The sequence below is a fragment of the Manacus vitellinus genome, unplaced genomic scaffold (assembly GCF_001715985.3).
Source record: "Manacus vitellinus isolate BGI_N305 unplaced genomic scaffold, ASM171598v3 scaffold_20_pilon, whole genome shotgun sequence".
Classification (NCBI taxonomy): Eukaryota; Metazoa; Chordata; class Aves; order Passeriformes; family Pipridae; genus Manacus; species Manacus vitellinus.
Window position 1 is genome coordinate 8,389,490 of NW_021939471.1, and position 6,000 is coordinate 8,395,489.

The 6,000-nt window shown below is 38.2% G+C and overlaps 1 protein-coding gene across 7 annotated transcripts in view; it reads right to left on the reverse strand.

Annotated features, from left to right (window-relative positions):
* FAM126B (family with sequence similarity 126 member B) overlaps positions 1 to 5,984 on the reverse strand; it is a 47,730-nt gene extending 41,746 nt beyond the window's left edge. For 2 of the 7 annotated variants that reach the window (XM_018071763.2, XM_018071757.2), the window contains exon 1: positions 5,803 to 5,983. The gene's annotated coding sequence lies outside the window, so the exon portion shown is untranslated. Of the gene's footprint in view, positions 1 to 276; positions 365 to 621; positions 768 to 1,395; positions 1,535 to 5,802 lie in introns of those variants that run through there. The other 5 variants (XM_018071758.2, XM_018071759.2, XM_018071764.2 and 2 more) reach the window with 5 other exon arrangements.
* Between the last annotated feature and the right edge of the window lie 16 nt (positions 5,985 to 6,000).

Genomic DNA, 6,000 nt, shown 5'->3' on the forward strand with positions numbered 1-6,000 from the left:
TATGTAAAAGGCTCCCAGTTTCATAAACATGCCTCATTGCTGCTTCCTATGTTCAGCCATCACAATATTGCTACCACACAGTGGATGGTAGAATTGCCAGTGTAGTTTACACATGGGGCACACTGGTCATAAGATACCAGATCTTCACAAAGATCATGTTTTGAAAAAAAAATAAAATTCTAGTTAATTTGTTTTCACATGAAGGAAATATAATATTCAAATTTACAGAGAGAAGCTAACTTGAGCTATATCTAAAACAAAATCTAGTACACTTACGCCCATGTGTCTCCAAGATCTTGTGCTTAGGATATTTAGAAAAGTTACTTGAGTAACTACTATGAACTTCTTTTCTAAATCAAGTTTTCTACCTTGTGGCCCTAATCCAAATCAGAACAGAGGCAGGCATGATTAGAGGCTGCTCTCCAGCCTCTGCTAAAGCTCAAGATATCTTCAAACCTAATGGAGACAGAAAAGAGAAAAAAGAAAATAAGAAGAGATGTAAAGAAGAAACAGACACCAGAACTCTTAGAAATAAGCAACCTGTCTGAATAAAAATAAAATAAATCAAGACAGGAAGGAAAAAAAACCTAAGCAAATTTTATACATATTTCACCTCATTACCTTTCAATCCAATATCTTCTCAGCTGAATGGTCATGAAAAATAAGATTATTCTTTTAAGCTTTCTCACTGTCTTTCCAGATAGATGTAGAAAAATTCCCCCAGTCCACAGATGGGTCAAGGCAGGGCAGAAATGAGGAGGAAGACCCTAAACAGAATTACAATTTAAAGATCATAAACTACTAAATATAGGGAACAGAAACAGAAAAAGATTCCAGAAGTATCACTAGTGCCCTGTATGAATCAGCAAAGTACAGTCATGCAGCCTGCACAAATGTCCATGTCATACATTTCACTTAAATAGAATTCAGAGGAACAGCAATGTGTAACTATTTAAAGAACTCGTGAACCACACACAATGCAGACACCACTAAAGGACATCTAACCAGTCTAGCTTGCTGAAGATCACAGTCAGTAAAATAAAAACATAGTAAGATTACACACAAGAACACAGACTTTGCGTTTTTGGACTGCAAAATTCAGCGTTAGTCAAACAAAACAACATGCAATGACATGTCATTAGAGACTTTGTCCTATAGAAAAAGCCCACACAGAATACGCAGAAAGAGGGAATTCCTGGAAGAGTGTTTCAATAGGTTTGAACTGCAGCAACCATCTCCATCAGGTCCTGTGCTGAACAGTATTACACAGCCAGGGATTTGGCATTTTCCAAGCAGGGATATTCAGTACCAAGAGATAAATAAATACATAGTTTACCACTTTTCAGTAGTTATAACCTGACATTTTATTTCACTACCGTAGCGGGATCTCCTTACAGATGTCTCTGGTTGTCTGTTTTCAGGCAAAGTTAATAAATTTGATCCATAAAATCTAAATTCCTCTACAGAATCACACCAAGAGGTCAAGGCAGCAGGTCTGACGTAGGCAGTGGGCAGCAGAGGCAAGCTGGACTGCCTGCAGAACAGAAAGCCAAAAAAAGTGACTTGCCAATGATAGTTCTGTCTTTTACAAATCATCTGAATAGATTAATAATAAAACATCTACTGAAGTAGATAACCATAAGTGATTTTTATTCCCAAGAACATTTTCAAATAGAATCCATAACATGAGAAACAAAGGATTTCAGAGAAAAAAGGTTTCTGCAAGTGACAGAGTAACACTGTTATGGAGTTCAGCCTAACCTTTCACCAGGGTACATGAGATACAAATTATTTTACAGTGGCATTAAATTAAAGATGCAGATTAGTTTAAAAGTAGCTACATGGTTTGTTAGGCAAATGTGTTCCCTGCCCATATAATTTATTATTCTTAAAATATACACATGAACATAAATGTCACACAAACATCTGTAGCACACCATTTCTATCTTCTTTGGCTCTAAGGAGGGCAGAATATAAAAATCCTGCACCCAAATGCATAATTTTGATAGAAAAATGTAACTCTAACAGAAGAATGACTAATGGCCACACAGGAATTTTCCTTACAATACAAAACTTCTGCTATTATTAATAACCTGCAGTACATATTGAAACAGTTTGCAAACCACACACTATTTCAGCCAGTCCCTGATTGTGGTTTATATGTTCTCTTCTTGTGGCACTACTGGCAATACAGATTTTTGTTTTACAGTGGGGTTTTACTAGATAACTATTTTTATTTCATCAGAAGTGCCCCTCTAACTCTTGACCTTACATTTAAAGCTTAGAAACTAAAGTCAGAATTTTATATAAAAATGGAGACACATTGAGTCATTCCATACATCTGCCCTGAGACTAAAGTTGAAAAATACTTGTCTTGTTATTAGAAGCATGAATTATCCAAGCAAAGGTGGTGAGAGAGAAAAATTCAACCGGCATGTATAACCAGCCGTAGATAAAACAGCAAACATAACCTCAAAATACTTTCTTACTCTCAAAAAAACCTGTAGAAAACAGCATTAAATAAGTCAAGAATTACTTCTCACAATTATTCTACTTGGAAATGAAAATAACTGACTGAATGAGCAAATCAAACTGTACTATTTGTGACTGTCTCTGCTCAGATCAATTTTCCCTGAAAATAGCCACAGGACTTAAGTGATCATTACTATGGCACAGATGTCCTTCACCAACAGTGAGCTGGGGAAGTCTCCAGCCTCAATTCCTCATGTTAGTTCGTATCTTAATATAAGAGAACAAGCATAAAGAAAAGTAATGGAATCTAAAATTATTTTCCTGCCCAGACAAGTCTTTGAGCAAACACATTACCCTGATCTTTAAATGTTCTCAACTCAGATCACACTGCCTGGGAAAGAGGTGAACAGTTCTGCCCCTCCTGATAAAGAAAACGAGGAGTATCACATGAAGTTCTCAGGTAACAGGTTGCAAAGAGAACAGAGGAATGACTTATTCACACAAGACATGAAGTGTAGTGCTTATTGACAGAAAACATGGGAGCTGTAAAAACCATACATGGGCTCGGAATTTTTTATAAATTAAGTATATACATTAAACTGAAATCCGTACCAAACATCATCCCCACTGAAAGACTGGGAGAGCTGACCTAAGGAGTAGCCCTATATGCCTGCCCAGGAAAGAGTGTAAGAATAAAGCACCTGCTGTCAAATACTGTCAGCTGTGGCAGACAAGCAGGGCTTGAAACAATGGTCCTATCATACACCAGGATCTCAGAGCTTTAGACTTCAAGAGAAAATAGCAGATTAAACTCAAATGGCTGTTCCTGTGAAGAACGGTCTTTGGGTTGCCCCCTCCAAAAAACCCCAAGCACACACCACAAACAGAAAGAAACTACAACTACTGCTCCAGACGATCCCTTCTCCAAGAGAAAGATGAAACAATGGTTTGAGACTGTGATACTATCCATAAAATATTTAGCCCTCTAATCATGCCTGAGAAGATAATTTCCTTCCCCACCTTTCACAGCCTTTTTTAAAAGACATCCAAAGAAACAAAAATGGACTACAGAAAGATCTTTTCCATCATCACTGTAATTAAAGCAGGTTGACCATTTTATTCAAATGACAAAAGGCTTCTAGTGACTTGTAAATGACAACTTATACAAAGCTGGGGAAAGTAACACTCAGGGAAAAAAAGATGCGGTATTTAAATAGTTCAAATATATATTAAGATATTGAGGGGGGAAAAAACCAGAACAACAATGCCATAATCCTTTTTTGTCATCTGAAAACTCAAAATACTTCAAGTCACTGTCAGTCACACAGCTCCGTACTCCAGAACACAGTTATGAAGAGCACACCACAAAACACTATTCAGTGCTAGAGAGAACATTAAAGGCACAGGCAGAGAACAGCAGTACCTTTAATGTATCTCACAGTCTGCTAATACACAATGCACAGCCACACAATTGCTCAGAAACATGGACTTTTGAAAGCTAGTCAAGAAAACCATGCCACCTTCCTCTAACCCAGCAACACGAGCAGGAATCCCAACAATCATATCCATGGCTGGATACAAGCAAACATAACTTTATCCCAGAATACTTAATCTTTTTAGTAAGCATCACCACCATGCATAATAAATTAAAAAAAAAAAACAACAAACAAAACCAACTGAATAAACCACAAAAAGTACTGATTACTGCATGGAATCCCGACGACCTTCCCACCCTAAAGGACATTCAGGGTTTTGGTTTTGTTTGGTTTTTTGTTTTGTTTTGTTTTTTTACACAAAATGAAAATTTCTTTTCTTTATGTTATTTCCTTGTGCATACTACTGATTTCTTCAGACTAGCACTGTAATTATGGTGAAGCTTCCTTCTCAAAACAGGTTGTAGCAAGACTGTAGGCCCTTTTAAATTATGCAGACTCACTTGGTGAAGATACAGCTTCAAAACATCACATCAGTTCCCAAAACATCACATCCCTCATATATGCAATCTTATTTTTAAAAGACTGTGGTCCATGGTGAAAGGAAATTTAGGAAGCAAAACATGGCAGAGCAGATCTCTCAATTGCACAGAGCTTTACTTATCAAGAGTCTTTATGTACTTGGAGGGGTGGGGGGAGAGAGGTAGGAACAGCTACCCAAAACCTTGTTAAACCTTGAAAGAGATGGTACTTGAAGACAAATTGTGCCAACTGCAGTCCCCTGCTACAGTTCTGTTCATCTGCAACACATCACACAAAGCCAATGCTCTGAGATCAGAACTGAACGTCCATGTTGACGGACTCAGCAATACCAGCATTCTTTTATGGATAAATAATCCAGTTATGCTTCCAAGCACCACAAAATAAATCCCCAAAACAAACAAACAAAAAGCACCAAACATAAACAAAAGCAGGACTTTGTACTTTTCCCTTGAAAAACAAAACCAAGCTATCTGGTATCAGATGTGCCTATAGGTCACTGAAAAAAATTTCTGAGAAAAATATCAGCGTTCCTCAGCACTGCTGGACTTTGAACATGTACACATTAACTTTCAGCCACAACAGGAAAAAATAAATACTTTTCAGGTATCTGACAGAACTTCATTCTCTGTAAGACAAGGATTCAGGCACCTCACAAATAAAGAGCCCTCCTACAATTCCACCCCCCTAACATTACAGAAAAACAAATGTGTCTCTGCTCACCCTGAGAAGAGACTGCTCTGAATCTTCCAGACTTTATCTCATAGTGAAAAACATTCAATACTAAAACCAGACTGAGGCAGTCTGGATTAAACAGAGGGCACTCTATTTAAAACAGTTTCACTGTTAATAACATGATAATGCCATTCCTCCTGAAACTCTTCTCGTGGACTTCCAATATCCCTATTAAAAAAAATCTGAAACACATAAGTAGTTTTACATCAAAATATATTTTAAAAAAAGGTACTACAGCCTGTCCCAAAATTCTGCCAGCATCATGCAATAATCAGTGTTCGTTCTCATTCTTAAAAGAGTATTAGAAATTAACAAAATGGAGTTTGTATTCTGCTAACAAAAACCAGCATTACTGTATTCAGGAATAATTTAAGTCTTTATAAGTCACTGACTGTGTAGTTATCTTTCACCAGTCTCTTTTCAGACGAAGGGGACTATGCACTCAAGCTTGATGAACGCAAAACATAATTTTAATTAATCAGATACGAAGGCAATTGACACTTCTCAATCACACAGCCGCAGCATGCAAAACGCCGAGCCCCCGGAGACAAGTGCTCGGCGAAACCAAGTAACCATCCCACTCAAGAAGCAGCTGTCAAGAGAATTCTTAACTTCCACTTACCTTTCAGTGCACTTCCAGGATTTCGGGATGCCTCCCCGCTTCTCCTACGGAAACAAACACCAGCGCTCCTTTAAGACATACCCACTGCAAACCAAAAGCCAGCTCCTGGCACCAGCCGGGCTTGCGAGCACCTCCGCTTTCCCGCACGGCTTCTCCCGCTGCCGGGGCACGCCCCGAGGGCGGGCACAGAGCGGACAC